Genomic DNA, 21921 nt, shown 5'->3' on the forward strand with positions numbered 1-21921 from the left:
GGGGGGGACAACGTACACACGGGTGCACTGGGGGGGGGGACAACGTACACACGGGTGCACTGGGGGGGACAACGTAGACACGGGTGCACTGGGGGGGACAACGTACACACGGGTGCACTGGGGGGGGGGGACAACGTACACACGGGTGCACTGGGGGGGGACAACGTACACACGGGTGCACTGGGGGGGGGACAACGTACACACGGGTGCACTGGGGGGGGGGACAACGTACACACGGGTGCACTGGGGGGGGACAACGTACACACGGGTGCACTAGGGGGGACAACGTACACACGGGTGCACTGGGGGGGGACAACGTACACACGGGTGCACTGGGGGGGGGTACAACGTACACACGGGTGCACTGGGGGGGGACAGCGTACACACGGGTGCACTGGGGGGGGACAACGTACACACGGGTGCACGGGGGGGGGAAACGTACACACGGGTGCACTGGGGGGGGGGGACAACGTACACACGGGTGCACTGGGGGGGGGGGGACAACGTATACACGGGTGCACTGGGGGGGACAACAACGTACACACGGGTGCACTGGGGGGGGGGACAACGTACACACGGGTGCACTGGGGGGGGACAACGTACACACGGGTGCACTGGGGGGGACAACGTAGACACGGGTGCACTGGGGGGGGACAACGTACACACGGGTGCACTGGGGGGGGGGGACAACGTACACACGGGTGCACTGGGGGGGGACAACGTACACACGGGTGCACTGGGGGGGACAACGTACACACGGGTGCACTGGGGGGGGGGGACAACGTACACACGGGTGCACTGGGGGGGACAACGTACACACGGGTGCACTAGGGGGGACAACGTACACACGGGTGCACTGGGGGGGGACAACGTACACACGGGTGCACTGGGGGGGGACAACGTACACACGGGTGCACTGGGGGGGGACAACGTACACACAGGTGCACTGGGGGGGGACAACGTACACACAGGTGCACTGGGGGGGGGGGACAACTTACACACGGGTGCACTGGGGGGGGACAACGTACACATGGGTGCACTGGGGGGACACAACGTACACACGGGTGCACTGGGGGGGGGACAACGTACACACGGGTGCACTGGGGGGGGGGACGACAACGTACACACGGGTGCACGGGGGGACGACAACGTACACACGGGTGCACTGGGGGGGGACAACGTACACACGGGTGCACTGGGGGGGGAACAATGTACACATCGGTGCACTGGGGGGGGGGAACAACGTACACACGGGTGCACTGGGGGGGGGGACAACGTACACACGGGTGCACTGGGGGGGGGACAACGTACACACGGGTGCACTGGGGGGGGGGACAACGTACACACGGGTGCACTGGGGGGGGACAACGTACACACGGGTGCACTGGGGGGGGGACAACGTACACACGGGTGCACTGGGGGGGGACAACGTACACACGGTTGCACTGGGGGGGGACAACGTACACACGGGTGCACTGGGGGGGGGGACAACGTACACACGGGTGCACTGGGGGGGGGGGACAACGTACACACAGGGGGGGCACAGCATACACACGGGGGGGCACAGCATACACACAGGGGGGGCACAGCATACACACAGGGGGGCACAGCATACACACAGGGGGGGCACAGCATACACACAGGGGGGGCACAGCATACACACAGGGGGGCACAGCATACACACAGGGGGGGCACAGCATACACACAGGGGGGGCACAGCATACACACAGGGGGGGGCACAGCATACACACAGGGGGGCACAGCATACACACAGGGGGGGCACAGCATACACACAGGGGGGGCACAGCATACACACAGGGGGGGCACAGCATACACACAGGGGGGGCACAGGCAAATCTTACACACAGGGGGGGGCAAATCGTACACACGGGGAGGGGCACAGCGGGGGGAGGGAGGTGTATGGTTAGGGTGTATGTAGTAGCTACTAACCTGGCCCGCTGTGCTTCAAAGGAGGCTGCTTTTGGGGGACACTCTGGATGATTCACCTCTCCGCAACTCTTCATTTATCCTGTCCGGACCTCTGCTTCCAGGTTCCCTGCAGCCTTCTTTCCCCTCCTCCGCTCTTCAGTGCACTCTCCTGAGCTTCATAACCTTCTGCTGCTGGCACCGCATGGTTCTCCTCTTCTGCTCTCCTCCAGCAGCCAGCGCCGGGACTGGAACGGCACAGAGCAGCACACGTGTCCTGTGCAGAAGTAGAGACAATGAAGAAAGGGGGACACAGCGTACACACAGGGGGGGGGGGCGTACAGCGTACACGCAGGGGGGGGGGGCACAGCGTACACACACAAGGGGGTGAGGCACAGCGTACACATAGGAGGGGGCACAGCGTACACATAGGAGGGGGGCACAGCGTACAGACGGGATGCACAGCGTACACACGGGGGACACACAGCGTACACACGGGGGGGGGATGGACACAGGGTATAAACGGGGGGGGGGACACCCACGCACATATACACACCAGGGGCACACAGACACCCACATACATGCCAGGGGTACACAGACACACCCACATACATGAAGACAAAAAATGATAGATAGTACGTGGCGCAATGCAGCCTTAGGTTACCAATCCCCGAAGATACACCTTTACTTCAATACATAGAATTGTGGAAAAATTGGGATATATAAACCAGTGGCGCAGTAAGTAATACTTATAATTTTTATATGTCCAAACTCTTCCGGATGAGATGATGCTGGTTCTCAGGTAGGTTGGATACTTTTCTCCAAGTGAAGGTGTTCAGCGTGGAAAAATAAAAATAATAAAACAGAAATTAGATAGGTGTGTCTGTGTCTATTTATTATAAACGCTCTAGGCGTAGTGTTCAATGGTGTGTATAGAGGACGTTTAAATGCCCCTTAGGCGTACCAGAACTCACGTGGGTTCAAGGTGGTACTCCTCTTGTAAAGGTTTCTTTACTGGGACGATCAAAAGGGGGAAATGGGACTCCTCAAGGTGAATACGTGAACTGATCCCGATGTCTTCACAGTTACTCGGGAGAAAGAAAAAGTGTCTGAGATCTATGATCTCCTGATATGTGCCCACAGTAAGCGATGTAAAAGCTGTATAGGTGTAAAGGCTAAAACAGCATACCTCACTTACTTAAAAAGACAGAGGGATACACATGTAAAGGTATCTTTATAAGCTTGAGGGAAAGCGTACCCCTACTCACGGTGTTTCCAGGAGTCTTCAAGCCTATAAAGGTTTCTTTCCTTGTCTGGTATCCCACTGATTAGATAACATCGGTAAGTGCAAAAGTCTTGGTGTTCCCGTGGTTGCTCGGAAAAAAGAACAGTGTGTGAGATCTATAGTCTCATCATATGTGCAATAAGTCATAAAGTGAGGGCTGTATAAGTACAAGGAGCTTAGACAGCGTACCTCACTTACTGAATAAAAAGAAGTGATACATATATAAAGGTATCTTTTAAGATGTTTTTTGAAGGAGGGCGTACCCCTACTCACGGAGCTTCAGGAGATATTCAAACCCGTAAAGGTTTCTTTTGTATGGGCTGTTATACTGGTCTGATGTCCCCAGAACAATATGGATCTCGTATGCAAATATTCAATAATGATGATCCCGGGTGCATAGGACATAAAGAGATATGCACCAGCATAAGGGACGTTTGTTTACAAAGCAATGTGCGTGTTTAGGTTTATCAGAATTTTACTGACATACCTTACTCACCCCTTTTAGTGGGGGGCAAAAAGCCCATAAAGGTATCTTTTATCCGATGTATCAGGAAAACAGTTCAGGGTAAAAAGCTCCAAATTTAATTTGATAAAAATGTACAACAGTCTCATGGGCAAGACATGAGATCAAGAACAAGGTATAAAATCCAAAAAAAATTCCCAAAAAATTACAACATCCCAAAAAAATTAAAAAGACAAAAAACTGTTAAAAAGTACAAGTATACGTACATCCGGAGGTATGGCTGCTCACTTATCTCTGGTAAAATCAACGCGTTTCGGTCATTGGTGACCTTTATCAAGATATACCAGAGAGAAGTGAGAAGCCAGTTTTATGTGATGAGCAGCCAATGAAATTAGACAGGAAATGACATCGGTGTATTACCAACAAAGTATCTATCCATCCTTCATATTCACTATAAACATACAGAATATATTGATGCACTGTAAACAGATGCTTAATATTGTATTTAAAGTCCGAAATGATGTAATATAAATCAGTTCATGCATAGTTGAAATCATGAAAGAGATTTTAGGGACAACAAAAATTACTATCGTAATAGGTCCCCTAAACAGGTCCCCTACAGAAAGAACTATAGTAGGAGAGAATACTCTCCAATACGAGAGAGAAAACATTACAATACAAGAAGGGTATATTCCCCTACACGGGACATTAAACACTTTAGGACCCAACGCACACCCGAATGGAGAATTCCAGCCAAACCATATAAAACCAATATAAAAAAACCGTACTCTCCACACAGAGAATTGAGTATAAAAAATAGATTCTCCCCATTAGAGGACTATGATTTTGATACCCCTGAAAGATACGGAAATTCACCATCCCCCTTTTTAGAGAGGGACCGGTCGAATTCTCGAGACAGGTAAAACCATCTTATAGAGGAACCAGGGGGGGTAAAAAGAAAGCCCGTATAAGGGATAGAACTAAGACTAGGGACAGAAAAAAGAAAAAAGATACCCTTGGACACAGTGAAACAAGCAACAAAGAGATACTTAAAACTAAAATTTTTAATTTAAGCTCTTATACACTGTCAGTGGAGGAAAACAATGTGTTACAAAAGGGCCTAAAATATGCCCCCACGAACCACATTAATACCTTCGAACTATACATTGATGTCCAAAGATTCATTCGTAAACTTACCTTAAAACGCTTCTTCCATAAAGAAGAAGCCACAGATCCCTCAGACAATGAACCTAAAGGTTTTAAACCTAAGTCTATATTCTATCCCCAACATCACAAAGGACCTTTTCTAGAGACCTTCGCTACACTAATCTTAGAGGATGCTAAATCCATAGAAATAAATAAATCTCATTCAAATTTATCCAAAAATGAAAGAGAGGCTATACATTCATTGAAGGACAATAAAAATATTACAATAAAACCTGCAGACAAGGGGGGGGGGGGGGGTGGTGATCTTGGATACATCTAGTTATATTACGGAAGTCATGCGTCAACTAAACGACATGAACACATATAAAAAACTTAGAAATGATCCCACCACCACCATCCTTCCCAAATTGCAGTTACTGGTTAATAAGGCATTTGAAAACGGCATTATTAACTCAGGGGAAGCAAAATTTCTAATAAATGAAAGACCTCTTACACCTGTTATATACATTCTCCCGAAGGTGCATAAAAGATTGGTCGACCCTCCTGGTCGACCCATCATTTCGGGAGTAGACTCCCTCACTGCCAACTTGTCTATGCTTATAGACCATCACCTCCAACCCCTTGTCCTCCTCAACAAGTCACACATAAAAGACACTGGAGATTTCCTAAAAGGGATATCAGCCGTTAAGTGGACAGAAGGTGACCTATTGGTCACAGCTGATGTAGGGTCACTATACACCATCATCAATCATGATGATGGTGTAGAAAGTGTCAGACGATTCTTGGAAAGATCTGATAAACCCGTACCTCTCCAGACATTCATAATGGAGGGAATTAAATTTATCTTGCAGAACAATTTCTTTCTGTTTGGGGAAGATTTCTATTTACAGAAAACCGGTACCGCAATGGGCACCAGATTCGCCCCGAGCTATGCGAACATTTTTATGGGCGCATGGGAGCTGGATACCATCTGGGCTCCCAATAAATTCGGGGCGAGTCTGGTGTCCTATATGCGGTACATTGACGATATATTTTTCGTTTGGAGGGGTGATAGTGAAACCCTCAATGAATTCTGTACATTTCTCAATACCAATGATCGTAACATAGTCCTTACGTTTGAAATACAACCAGTACAAATAAATTTTTTGGACATAACAGTCTACATTGAGGAGGGTACCATCAAATTTAAAAATTTCATTAAACCAACTGATTCAGGGTCAAACATCCCTTACTCCAGCTGCCACCATGATCACTGGTTAAATTCAGTGCCCATGGGGCAATTTAAAAGGCTGCGAAGAAACTGTCTTGATGACTCTGTCTATACTTCACAATCTTTAGAGATGAAAGACAAATTTTTGGCCTGTGGCTACAGTGAAAACATTGTGGCTAAGAGCCTAGAATATATCCAGTCAGATCAGGGTAAGGAAAGGGCCAGTGAACCTCCCAATAAACCTGAAAAAGAGAAGGACAATAGTTACGCATATGCGTTCATAACCACCTTTACGGATGAGCATAAAAAGCTCGAACGTATCTTTAGGAAACATTGGGGAATTGTTTTGAAAGATCCTATTTTAGGAAAAATTGTTCCAGCTAAACCAAAACATATATATCGCCGAGCACCAAATCTCCGAACTAACCTGGTCAGTAGTAATTTCCAGTCTAATAATCCAAAACCTGGGGTAAAATCCAAAGAGTTTTACAGGTGTGGATCCTGCCAGGGCTGTAAGACCATTAAAAGCCAGGGTAATAGTAAAGTAGAGGAGTACTGCATTAATGGATACAAAATCAGAGTGGGAGACTTTGTCACGTGTAGTACAAAAAATGTAATATATATGGTTAAGTGCAGCTGTGACAAATACTACATAGGACGGACCTCCAGGCCCCTAAAGGTTCGTCTCAGCGAAGATCTGAGAAACATAAAAAAGGGCCTGGAGACCCATGCCCTATCGGCACACTTTAAAACGGTACATCAATGTTCAACAAAAGAAATCACTGAGTTCGGTGGGCTGAAATCTATCAAAGGAAACCTTAGACAGCCTGACTGTACGGTAGCCCTGGCTAAGGCTGAAATTAATTTGATCTATAACTGTAAGACCTTATTGCCCAGCGGACTCAATAGTGATTTCGAACTTAAATGGTTCTTGTAGTATCACTGAGTCCGCTGGGTAACCATTATTCCGTTCTCTGTGTCAATATTCTGTCCATCCTGTCCCCAAGTTAGGTATTACTTATAAATATAGAGGCATCTATAACATCAGCTCATATAACACCAGCTTATATAGACATTATCTCAATTGGAACTGACCATAGACAATAGTTCTTCTATATTCTCGCATGGTCATTATCCACATGTCTATATATATATGACTGGTAGATAAATGGTACAAATAATCCCATATGATATCTAAGAATTTTTCTAAAAAATGGTATTTCAAAAACGGTAATTTTTTTTGGTACACTAAGAGCCATTCTTATGTTATATAGATGGCCGATTGTACTTATATATGTAATTCTCCTATTATTGCACTAATGATTAAATAATCTTTTATGGTGTAATTTATATTTTCCCTTAAAGTGCTATTTTTCTGATACACCTTGGGTTATTCCATTTGTACCTGCAATTTTTCTGTGATTGTATTAATGAAAATATATACTGATTGCACTAATGATAATATATACTGAAACATATGTTCAGAGAAAATGGATCTATTATTCCGGGCATCACTACAGGCATGAATAAAAAGTCAAATAACATAAATATTACAGCCCCATATGTGGCTATATACGTCTGGATATTAAGTTAAACCTAATAGAGTTTAAGTCTGAGAATCTTATCCGTTTTGTTTTTGTTTTTAGGTTGCCATGGTCACCCAGCGATACATCCGGGGATCAACTTATAATATGTCCAAGGAATCAGGAAGTGACTGCTGACACGCACCAGTCACTTTCCTTATGTGCGCGCTGAACTTCCTCCCCACCAGTGAAAGGCGGAACACAGCGCGCTATACACATCTAAAGAGTGACGCGTGCGTTCCACCCTCGCCTTATCACAAAGCCGCACTTCCGGTAGCGTGCGTTTCAGCACTGCTTCCGGCATCAGCAACTCCGTGCAGAGCACGAGAGTTACACATATCAAGCGTTCGACAAGTACTGGTTTATATATTACCCGCATCATCGGACTTTCTATTCAAGTTTGCACATTGAAATGAATAAAATCATCTCCCGTTCTGCGCTTACACCGGATGTGTCAATGGGTCACCATGACAACGGACCCTCAACTATGCATGAACTGATTTATATTACATCATTTCGGACTTTAAATACAATATTAAGCATCTGTTTACAGTGCATCAATATATTCTGTATGTTTATAGTGAATATGAAGGATGGATAGATACTTTGTTGGTAATACACCGATGTCATTTCCTGTCTAATTTTATTGGCTGCTCATCACATAAAACTGGCTTCTCACTTCTCTCTGGTATATCTTGATAAAGGTCACCAATGACCGAAACGCGTTGATTTTACCAGAGATAAGTGAGCAGCCATACCTCCGGATGTACGTATACTTGTACTTTTTAACAGTTTTTTGTCTTTTTAATTTTTTTTTGGGATGTTGTAATTTTTTGGGAAATTTTTTTGGATTTTATACCTTGTTCTTGATCTCATGTCTTGCCCATGAGACTGTTGTACATTTTTATCAAATTAAATTTGGAGCTTTTTACCCTGAACTGTTTTCCTGATACATCGGATAAAAGATACCTTTATGGGCTTTTTGCCCCCCACTAAAAGGGGTGAGTAAGGTATGTCAGTAAAATTCTGATAAACCTAAACACGCACATTGCTTTGTAAACAAACGTCCCTTATGCTGGTGCATATCTCTTTATGTCCTATGCACCCGGGATCATCATTATTGAATATTTGCATACGAGATCCATATTGTTCTGGGGACATCAGACCAGTATAACAGCCCATACAAAAGAAACCTTTACGGGTTTGAATATCTCCTGAAGCTCCGTGAGTAGGGGTACGCCCTCCTTCAAAAAACATCTTAAAAGATACCTTTATATATGTATCACTTCTTTTTATTCAGTAAGTGAGGTACGCTGTCTAAGCTCCTTGTACTTATACAGCCCTCACTTTATGACTTATTGCACATATGATGAGACTATAGATCTCACACACTGTTCTTTTTTCCGAGCAACCACGGGAACACCAAGACTTTTGCACTTACCGATGTTATCTAATCAGTGGGATACCAGACAAGGAAAGAAACCTTTATAGGCTTGAAGACTCCTGGAAACACCGTGAGTAGGGGTACGCTTTCCCTCAAGCTTATAAAGATACCTTTACATGTGTATCCCTCTGTCTTTTTAAGTAAGTGAGGTATGCTGTTTTAGCCTTTACACCTATACAGCTTTTACATCGCTTACTGTGGGCACATATCAGGAGATCATAGATCTCAGACACTTTTTCTTTCTCCCGAGTAACTGTGAAGACATCGGGATCAGTTCACGTATTCACCTTGAGGAGTCCCATTTCCCCCTTTTGATCGTCCCAGTAAAGAAACCTTTACAAGAGGAGTACCACCTTGAACCCACGTGAGTTCTGGTACGCCTAAGGGGCATTTAAACGTCCTCTATACACACCATTGAACACTACGCCTAGAGCGTTTATAATAAATAGACACAGACACACCTATCTAATTTCTGTTTTATTATTTTTATTTTTCCACGCTGAACACCTTCACTTGGAGAAAAGTATCCAACCTACCTGAGAACCAGCATCATCTCATCAGGAAGAGTTTGGACATATAAAAATTATAAGTATTACTTACTGCGCCACTGGTTTATATATCCCAATTTTTCCACAATTCTATGTATTGAAGTAAAGGTGTATCTTCGGGGATTGGTAACCTAAGGCTGCATTGCGCCACGTACTATCTAGCATTTTTTGTCTTCTTGTATTGTATCCGTTCCACCTAGATAGAAGTGTACTAGGCAGCATCCCATTCAAAAATGTTTTCGTTTAGGGAAAAACGTATGTCACATCTAGAAAAAGTTTTTCTGGACACAACCGATGACATTGAACTCATAGATGAGGATCTAGAGGGAATAATGTCCAAATTAGAAACCCTACTATTAAAGGAAAGCAAGCTGTGGTGGGAAATTGTTACTTTAGAAAAATATGCCAGCCACAACTTGATTCCTAAGGGATTGAAAATCTATAAAACATCTACCTTTCCTTCAGCTAATGAAGAGTTTAAACAAAAATGGGAAGCCATTATTGATAATTGTTCCACCCAACTCATGGAATTAATTATTCATGAAAGAAAGGGGGAACTTAATAAAGTAGAAAACGACATAAAGGTTTACAAATCACTAGCACAACCGTATGCAAAAAACGAGGGCTTCAGAGAACTTGAAAACTCCATCGAATTTAATGTAAAAAAGATGGAAAGATCATTGATACAGAGAAAGGTAAAAAAATTTAGGAGAGACAAAGAAATTTCCTTGGCCCCTCCCAATCAAGAGGAAGTTCCAGTGACAAAAGTTAAAATTGCCCAAAATCAAAAATTTGACAACAAAAAGGGCCCCCCCCAGAGAAAAAGGTTTCAGGAAAGAAATCATGAAAGAGATTTTAGGGACAACAAAAATTGCTATCGTAATAGGTCCCCTAAACAGGTCCCCTACAGAAAGAACTATAGTAGGAGAGAATACTCTCCAATACGAGAGAGAAAACATTACAATACAAGAAGGGTATATTCCCCTACACGGGACATTAAACACTTTAGGACCCAACGCACACCCGAATGGAGAATTCCAGCCAAACCATATAAAACCAATATAAAAAAACCGTACTCTCCACACAGAGAATTGAGTATAAAAAATAGATTCTCCCCATTAGAGGACTATGATTTTGATACCCCTGAAAGATACGGAAATTCACCATCCCCTTTTTTAGAGAGGGACCGGTCGAATTCCCGAGACAGGTAAAACCATCTTATAGAGGAACCAGGGGGGGTAAAAAGAAAGCCCGTATAAGGGATAGAACTAAGACTAGGGACAGAAAAAAGAAAAAAGATACCCTTGGACACAGTGAAACAAGCAACAAAGAGATACTTAAAACTAAAATTTTTAATTTAAGCTCTTATACACTGTCAGTGGAGGAAAACAATGTGTTACAAAAGGGCCTAAAATATGCCCCCACGAACCACATTAATACCTTCGAACTATACATTGATGTCCAAAGATTCATTCGTAAACTTACCTTAAAACGCTTCTTCCATAAAGAAGAAGCCACAGATCCCTCAGACAATGAACCTAAAGGTTTTAAACCTAAGTCTATATTCTATCCCCAACATCACAAAGGACCTTTTCTAGAGACCTTCGCTACACTAATCTTAGAGGATGCTAAATCCATAGAAATAAATAAATCTCATTCAAATTTATCCAAAAATGAAAGAGAGGCTATACATTCATTGAAGGACAATAAAAATATTACAATAAAACCTGCAGACAAGGGGGGGGGGGGTGGTGATCTTGGATACATCTAGTTATATTACGGAAGTCATGCGTTAACTAAACGACATGAACACATATAAAAAACTTAGAAATGATCCCACCACCACCATCCTTCCCAAATTGCAGTTACTGGTTAATAAGGCATTTGAAAACGGCATTATTAACTCGGGGGAAGCAAAATTTCTAATAAATGAAAGACCTCTTACACCTGTTATATACATTCTCCCGAAGGTGCATAAAAGATTGGTCGACCCTCCTGGTCGACCCATCATTTCGGGAGTAGACTCCCTCACTGCCAACTTGTCTATGCTTATAGACCATCACCTCCAACCCCTTGTCCTCCTCAACAAGTCACACATAAAAGACACTGGAGATTTCCTAAAAGGGATATCAGCCGTTAAGTGGACAGAAGGTGACCTATTGGTCACAGCTGATGTAGGGTCACTATACACCATCATCAATCATGATGATGGTGTAGAAAGTGTCAGACGATTCTTGGAAAGATCTGATAAACCCGTACCTCTCCAGACATTCATAATGGAGGGAATTAAATTTATCTTGCAGAACAATTTCTTTCTGTTTGGGGAAGATTTCTATTTACAGAAAACCGGTACCGCAATGGGCACCAGATTCGCCCCGAGCTATGCGAACATTTTTATGGGCGCATGGGAGCTGGATACCATCTGGGCTCCCAATAAATTCGGGGCGAGTCTGGTGTCCTATATGCGGTACATTGACGATATATTTTTCGTTTGGAGGGGTGATAGTGAAACCCTCAATGAATTCTGTACATTTCTCAATACCAATGATCGTAACATAGTCCTTACGTTTGAAATACAACCAGTACAAATAAATTTTTTGGACATAACAGTCTACATTGAGGAGGGTACCATCAAATTTAAAAATTTCATTAAACCAACTGATTCAGGGTCATACATCCCTTACTCCAGCTGCCACCATGATCACTGGTTAAATTCAGTGCCCATGGGGCAATTTAAAAGGCTGCGAAGAAACTGTCTTGATGACTCTGTCTATACTTCACAATCTTTAGAGATGAAAGACAAATTTTTGGCCTGTGGCTACAGTGAAAACATTGTGGCTAAGAGCCTAGAATATATCCAGTCAGATCAGGGTAAGGAAAGGGCCAGTGAACCTCCCAATAAACCTGAAAAAGAGAAGGACAATAGTTACGCATATGCGTTCATAACCACCTTTACGGATGAGCATAAAAAGCTCGAACGTATCTTTAGGAAACATTGGGGAATTGTTTTGAAAGATCCTATTTTAGGAAAAATTGTTCCAGCTAAACCAAAACATATATATCGCCGAGCACCAAATCTCCGCACTAACCTGGTCAGTAGTAATTTCCAGTCTAATAATCCAAAACCTGGGATAAAATCCAAAGGGTTTTACAGGTGTGGATCCTGCCAGGGCTGTAAGACCATTAAAAGCCAGGGTAATAGTAAAGTAGAGAAGTACTGCATTAATGGATACAAAATCAGAGTGGGAGACTTTGTCACGTGTAGTACAAAAAATGTAATATATATGGTTAAGTGCAGCTGTGACAAATACTACATAGGACGGACCTCCAGGCCCCTAAAGGTTCGTCTCAGCGAACATCTGAGAAACATAAAAAAGGGCCTGGAGACCCACGCCCTATCGGCACACTTTAAAACGGTACATCAATGTTCAACAAAAGAAATCACTGAGTTCGGTGGGCTGAAATCTATCAAAGGAAACCTTAGACAGCCTGACTGTACGGTAGCCCTGGCTAAGGCTGAAATTAATTTGATCTATAACTGTAAGACCTTATTGCCCAGCGGACTCAATAGTGATTTCGAACTTAAATGGTTCTTGTAGTATCACTGAGTCCGCTGGGTAACCATTATTCCGTTCTCTGTGTCAATATTCTGTCCATCCTGTCCCCAAGTTAGGTATTACTTATAAATATAGAGGCATCTATAACATCAGCTCATATAACACCAGCTTATATAGACATTATCTCAATTGGAACTGACCATAGACAATAGTTCTTCTATATTCTCGCATGGTCATTATCCACATGTCTATATATATGACTGGTAGATAAATGGTACAAATAATCCCATATGATATCTAAGAATTTTTCTAAAAAATGGTATTTCAAAAACGGTAATTTTTTTTGGTACACTAAGAGCCATTCTTATGTTATATAGATGGCCGATTGTACTTATATATGTAATTCTCCTATTATTGCACTAATGATTAAATAATCTTTTATGGTGTAATTTATATTTTCCCTTAAAGTGCTATTTTTCTGATACACCTTGGGTTATTCCATTTGTACCTGCAATTTTTCTGTGATTGTATTAATGAAAATATATACTGATTGCACTAATGATAATATATACTGAAACATATGTTCAGAGAAAATGGATCTATTATTCCGGGCATCACTACAGGCATGAATAAAAAGTCAAATAACATAAATATTACAGCCCCATATGTGGCTATATACGTCTGGATATTAAGTTAAACCTAATAGAGTTTAAGTCTGAGAATCTTATCCGTTTTGTTTTTGTTTTTAGGTTGCCATGGTCACCCAGCGATACATCCGGGGATCAACTTATAATATGTCCAAGGAATCAGGAAGTGACTGCTGACACGCACCAGTCACTTTCCTTATGTGCGCGCTGAACTTCCTCCCCACCAGTGAAAGGCGGAACACAGCGCGCTATACACATCTAAAGAGTGACGCGTGCGTTCCACCCTCGCCTTATCACAAAGCCGCACTTCCGGTAGCGTGCGTTTCAGCACTGCTTCCGGCATCAGCAACTCCGTGCAGAGCACGAGAGTTACACATATCAAGCGTTCGACAAGTACTGGTTTATATATTACCCGCATCATCGGACTTTCTATTCAAGTTTGCACATTGAAATGAATAAAATCATCTCCCGTTCTGCGCTTACACCGGATGTGTCAATGGGTCACCATGACAACGGACCCTCAACTATGCATGAACTGATTTATATTACATCATTTCGGACTTTAAATACAATATTAAGCATCTGTTTACAGTGCATCAATATATTCTGTATGTTTATAGTGAATATGAAGGATGGATAGATACTTTGTTGGTAATACACCGATGTCATTTCCTGTCTAATTTCATTGGCTGCTCATCACATAAAACTGGCTTCTCACTTCTCTCTGGTATATCTTGATAAAGGTCACCAATGACCGAAACGCGTTGATTTTACCAGAGATAAGTGAGCAGCCATACCTCCGGATGTACGTATACTTGTACTTTTTAACAGTTTTTTGTCTTTTTAATTTTTTTTTTGGGATGTTGTAATTTTTTTGGAAATTTTTTTGGATTTTATACCTTGTTCTTGATCTCATGTCTTGCCCATGAGACTGTTGTACATTTTTATCAAATTAAATTTGGAGCTTTTTACCCTGAACTGTTTTCCTGATACATCGGATAAAAGATACCTTTATGGGCTTTTTGCCCCCCACTAAAAGGGGTGAGTAAGGTATGTCAGTAAAATTCTGATAAACCTAAACACGCACATTGCTTTGTAAACAAACGTCCCTTATGCTGGTGCATATCTCTTTATGTCCTATGCACCCGGGATCATCATTATTGAATATTTGCATACGAGATCCATATTGTTCTGGGGACATCAGACCAGTATAACAGCCCATACAAAAGAAACCTTTACGGGTTTGAATATCTCCTGAAGCTCCGTGAGTAGGGGTACGCCCTCCTTCAAAAAACATCTTAAAAGATACCTTTATATATGTATCACTTCTTTTTATTCAGTAAGTGAGGTACGCTGTCTAAGCTCCTTGTACTTATACAGCCCTCACTTTATGACTTATTGCACATATGATGAGACTATAGATCTCACACACTGTTCTTTTTTCCGAGCAACCACGGGAACACCAAGACTTTTGCACTTACCGATGTTATCTAATCAGTGGGATACCAGACAAGGAAAGAAACCTTTATAGGCTTGAAGACTCCTGGAAACACCGTGAGTAGGGGTACGCTTTCCCTCAAGCTTATAAAGATACCTTTACATGTGTATCCCTCTGTCTTTTTAAGTAAGTGAGGTATGCTGTTTTAGCCTTTACACCTATACAGCTTTTACATCGCTTACTGTGGGCACATATCAGGAGATCATAGATCTCAGACACTTTTTCTTTCTCCCGAGTAACTGTGAAGACATCGGGATCAGTTCACGTATTCACCTTGAGGAGTCCCATTTCCCCCTTTTGATCGTCCCAGTAAAGAAACCTTTACAAGAGGAGTACCACCTTGAACCCACGTGAGTTCTGGTACGCCTAAGGGGCATTTAAACGTCCTCTATACACACCATTGAACACTACGCCTAGAGCGTTTATAATAAATAGACACAGACACACCTATCTAATTTCTGTTTTATTATTTTTATTTTTCCACGCTGAACACCTTCACTTGGAGAAAAGTATCCAACCTACCTGAGAACCAGCATCATCTCATCAGGAAGAGTTTGGACATATAAAAATTATAAGTATTACTTACTGCGCCACTGGTTTATATATCCCAATTTTTCCACACCCACATACATGCCAGGGGTACACAGACACCCACATACATGCCAGGGGTACACAGACAAACCCATGCACTCATACATAGCAGGGACACAATGACACAAACATATATATATTGTACATATACAAGGGGTACACTGACAAACATGTATATTATACATATACCAGGATCTCTGGGACGCAGACATACTGTGTAACCCTTTCTGTCCCTCACCTCCCGCACGGAGAGTACCTGCACATTACTCATAAGCGTACACACGGGGGCACTGGGGGGGGACAACGTACACACGGGGGCACAACGTACACACGGGTACACTGGGGGGGGGGACAACGTACACTCGGGTGCACTGGGGGGGGGGAGACAACGTACACACGGGTGCACTGGGGGGGGACAACGTACACACACACACGGGGACAGTGAGGGGGACACGCACACACATCGGGACAGTGAGGGGGACACGCACACACATCGGGACAGTGAGAGGGACACGCACACACATCGGGACAGTGAGGGGGACACGCACACACATCGGGACAGTGAGGGGGACACGCACACACATCGGGACAGTGAGGGGGACACGCACACACATCGGGACAGTGAGGGGGACACGCACACACATCGGGACAGTGAGGGGGACACGCACACACATCGGGACAGTGAGGGGGACACGCACACACATCGGGACAGTGAGGGGGACACGCACACACATCGGGACAGTGAGGGGGACATGCACACACATCGGGACAGTGAGGGGCACGCACACACATCGGGACAGTGAGGGGCACGCACACACGGGACAGTGAGGGGCACGCACACACGGGACAGTGAGGGGCACGCACACACGGGACAGTGAGGGGCACGCACACGGGACAGTGAGGGGCACGCACACGGGACAGTGAGGGGCACGCACACACATGGGGACAGTGAGGGGCACGCACACACATGGGGACAGTGAGGGGCATGCACACACATGGGGACAGTGAGTGGCACGCACACACATGGGGACAGTGAGGGGCACGCACACACATGGGGACAGTGAGGGGCACGCACACACATGGGGACAGTGAGGGGCACGCACACACATGGGGACAGTGAGGGGCACGCACACACATGGATACACACACAGTGACAGTGAGGACACACACACGGGGACAGTGAGGACACACACACGCGGCCCGGGTCAGGTTCTTCTGCTAGATAGACGTGCTGGTGCTGAGAATGCTGGGACTTGTAGTCCCGGCTCCCTCCCCCCTCCCGGTCTATGCGCCGCTCGCGCCCACCCTCTCCCCCCTTCAGTGTCAGTGGTCCTGCTGCGCTGTGCGCGCCCAAACAAGGTGCCTCCCTCCGTCCCCTGGGGTGGCAATCCCCACACAGTAGGGGTGAGGCACCCGCTCTACGCCGCTGCCAGCCGCCCCTCGCAATTCGCCCGGGCCGGCGCACCGCACCGCACACACAACAGGAGGAGAGCGGGGCGGGTCGGCATAGCATGATGCGCAGTGAGCATCATGCTATGCCGACCCGCCCCCCTCTCCCCCTGCTGTGTGTGCACTGCGCCGTGCGGCCCGGGTCAGGTGCTAGATAGACGTGGTGAGAATGCTGGGACTTGTAGTCCCGGCTCCCTCCCCCTCCCGGTCTATGCGCCGCTCGCTGCCCTGGCTGTCTGTCACTGAGAGTGACTGACTAAGCCGGGGCCCAAAACAGAGACTCAGAGCACTGGGTGTAACCCTAGAGACTGGTGACACCCGGTGCGGCCCGCACCTGGGAAGGGACACCACTGCCCCCACACACAGGCACCGGTAACCCACGCTGTGTGAGCCTGAGGTACTTACCCACGCAGCGCCGCTCCTGCGCCCACTTCTCTCCTCAGCAGACCTTGCTCTGTCTGCACTAGTCTGCACGACCTCCTCTGCGCCCCTTATATCAAGTCCTATTGGGCGGGGAAACTTTACTGCTCCTGTCTCGAGCGCACAACGTATTGATTGCCTGTCTGTGTACTCCCCCTGCTGCTGGCAACTATGTACTGCGCATGCGCAACAAGTTGGAGCTCCTATCTCTATAATGGGGCATGTTTCACTAAATTATAAAAAAACTGTACCTATCTGAAAATCCTTAACCCCAAAAGGCACTCCACTGGGACAATATCTACCTAATAAAACAAACCCCAAGTCTCAATTGTTCCTCTACCCCGAGTTATGCCTTCCCAAAAAAAAACTCATAGACTAACATGGGTGACAAAGTGTCATTTCTGAAGTGTCAGAAAAAAACTGGCAGTTGGAAGTTTAGATCGCTCCCAATTGGTCATTTTTTAATATTTCGCCCTGAAATTTGGCACGCAGCACCGGTTGACGATTTTACGCGTACATGCCAAATTTCAGCTCAGTACGCCCAGTCACTTTTGAGGTGCAGTCCCTCAAACACCATGCCCCCATCCGAAAAGTTCCCTATGGGAAAAATCCGTTCGTTGGATTCAGCCTTAATATAAGGGCACTACCGTGCCCTTATAATATATATATATATATACTGTATATATATATATATATATATATATATATATATTCACAAACATGGGGACTCCGATGAGGACTTTTGGGGGCAAATTTAATAGGAGGAGAGATTCAGAAAGTGAGAGACACACAGAGACATTCTTTTTGTATAATTTTTGATCCACTGTAAATTAAAGTATAAAATAACAGCACACACACAGTAGACAGTACAACTTTACAACACTCACATATACTCAACTTGTCTTTGACGTGGTCAGTATTTTTTCCTATACATGCAGGGCCGGGCGACAGGGGGGGTCAAGGGGGACATGTGCGATTGGCCCTGACGATCTGAAGGGCCCCAGAGCCCAACCAGGGCCCGTCTGTGTTTTATCCCCATTTGGTGGTGTGTTTGTGCAACTGCACGCTGCTGCGCTGGCCACGTCTCTCCCTGTAAGGCAGCCGGCGCAGTGTGATTGACACTCACAGTGTCTCCGTCACTCAGCACCCACCGTCCCCACCCTGAGTCTCTCCTGTCGCCGGCTGCCGCAGCGGCGGCGGTGATTGACACTCAGTGTGTGTCGGCCAGCTCCGCCCCACCATCCAGGTCACAGAAAGTCACTCAGCTCTTGGAGGCTGAGCCTGAGCCTGAGTCGGCTGTCTCCTGGCTGCACTGTGCACAGTAAGGATCTTACTGCGCATGTGCGGCATGCCTGGCCTAATCTGTGTTCCGCACTGGCATTGTTGTGGCTGTTTTGGAGTCTGCTGCTGCCTGCTGTCCTGTGACTGTGTGGTCCATCCTGCAGTGTGGAGATTCCACAGTTGGAGAAGACTGAATTGTGAAAGCCCCCCCGGATCCTCAATGGTATAGGTAAGGACTAGGAGGGAAGGACTGGGAGCTGCCTGGAGCTCATCTCAGAGAGAGCCAGGCATGGCCACAAGGCCATCCACTCTTAACACATGGGCTTCCAAACCAAATATGTTTATGTCCCAGAAATACCAAGCACTTTTCTCTGGGCATTGTATGAGATGTTTAGCCAACAGAGGCTGTAAGCACTGGCATTTTCTCCCTTTTTGCTATGTGGAACTACAAGTCTCAGCAAATTAGCACCTCCAGAAAAATGTGTTTTGTATTACTATTATACTTCAAAAGTCATTTTTAGCTCCACATTTATTTTTAGCAGAAGTTTCAGCTCCTTTAATTTCCCCTGCATTATATTTCATTGTTGTGTTTTTTTGAATTGTGAATAAGACATTATCATTATATGAAAGGAAGATAGATTCATGTTTGGATCAGTAAATAAGATAATTTACACTTGATATCATGCTAATGTAGTCTTGGCTTTACCTACCATGCTGTCTTTGTTAAAACTGTTATTCACAGTATATGGAGATGTGTGAGTGTATCGCAGAGTTATTTGATGCTCCAGATCATAGCCCATAATTCTCGCACCAGAAAATGTTTAGGGCAGTACGGATGGTGTAATGGTTAGCATTACTGCCTCACAGTACTGAGGTCATGGGTTCGATTCCCACCATGGCTCTAACTGTGCAGAGTACTTGGGTTTCCTCTGGGTACTCCGGTTTCCTCCCACAATCCAAAAATATACTGGTAGGCTAATTGGCTCCCAGGGACAGGGTTGTGTCGTTTTGGGATTACGTGTGGGGGGGAAAATATCAGTGTACAGGGCCCCAAGATTTCTGTTGCCAGCCCTGTATACATGTAGCATGATTCTATTGCACAAGAGGACCGAGTGACCCAGGGAAAGATAAGTGTATATGTGTGTTTGAGTGTGAATGACAAAATTATTTTTAAAATGTGTTGTTTCTGGACTTGTTACATGTTGGATATGATTCAGGTCTAAAATTGTGCTGAATATTTTATGGAAAAACCTGTCATGAGGTACAGAAAGCCAAAATTTGATATACAGTATATGCGGTGATGATGTTTAGTTTAAGTAAACACTTAAATAGTGTTTACTTAAACTAAACATCATCAGCGCATGTTTCGCCCCCGCTCCCCCTTCATCAGCAACAAATTAACATCTTTATGGAACTATACAGTATATGCTTGTTTCTGCCATATGTACAAGAACCTACCCTTGATATAGTTTGCTGAAGTTTTCACCCTCCCAGGAAAAAGCAGTAAAAGTACAATATGCATATGTAGATATGATGCTGCAGGAAACCCTACATGAACTACTTTGTGCTCATTAATGAACTTGCTTTATCTATTTAATCATCTATATTGATTTTAGTCAATCTACACGTTTTGTATACAGTATTTAAAAAAACATGTCTTAAAAATTTGATATCAATTAGATATTAAAAACAACTGATTAACTATATAAACTAAAACAGTCAATAATAATCGGTTTTTGATAATAGTTAATAGAAAATATAACTGTCTCCCCATTATAAGTTTTATTTTTTTATTACATGACATAACTGTCACTAGTAACTTTTTTTAAATTTCACTTAGCAATCTTGCACAATTCTCCTGTAAGCTCAGATCTCAGAAATGAATTCCACTGACATACTATTTTTGTAACTTGCTATTTTATCTTTCACAGGAAGGCTGCTGAATGTGAAGAGCATTTTCTGTAAAATAGATCACAGTTTTAAAGTTTTATCTGCAAAGAACCTCTCCAGAGGGCTTTTTTCTTAAGCTTCAATGTTATTTTTACCAGTTGTGTTTTTATGAGTCTGTATCTTTATGTGTTTACTCTTTGTGTCTGTAATATTATTTTAATAAATATCATCGTTTACAGCAGTTTTTCTTATGGGCTTTTGTAGTTATAGGTAACGTGAGATCTAACAATATTCCCAAAGGCAACAATAAACCATGTTGTTCTATACATAATGGCCCTTGACTTTAGTAAATCATTATTATAAAATTACAAATAATACAGTATTTATATATGAGTTTGCCTTCGACTTTTTTTATTCCTGTCTTAGTGAAAGCCTTAGGCAGAGTTTGTGGAGCATTCTTGTGAAATTTTCAACCCTTCCCCCTCAGTTATACCAGATGTTCTCTACAAGAATAACATCAAGCAGCAAGATGATATCATTTTATTAGTACAGGGAATGATACCAACCTCAAAATGTTTGATAAATGTAATCTATCAACTTAAATGGCTAAAAACTGGTCCAAATATATTGCAAATATTACTTTTATACAAAAATGTTAATTTTTAGGTAGGTTTTTTAAATGTAATTTCTAAATACCAATCTATACTAATGACAATTATTTTGTTTTTACAATTATAATGAAATTTAAAATTAGAAAAAATAATGTATGTATGAACATGAATCCCTGCACTCATTGGGGGGTATTCAATGCCGCAGCGAGCGGCCGGCGAGGGGGTTAAACAGCGAAGATTGCTGAAAACCAGCGATCCTCGCTGTTTAACCCCCGTGCCGGCCGATCTCGCTCTATTCGACCTTCTGGGGAAATCCTCGCCATCACAGGACGGCGAGAATTCCCCAAAACA

Source organism: Crinia signifera, chromosome 3 (genome assembly GCF_055691185.1).
Source record: "Crinia signifera chromosome 3, ASM5569118v1, whole genome shotgun sequence".
In the NCBI taxonomy this organism is placed as follows: Eukaryota; Metazoa; Chordata; class Amphibia; order Anura; family Myobatrachidae; genus Crinia; species Crinia signifera.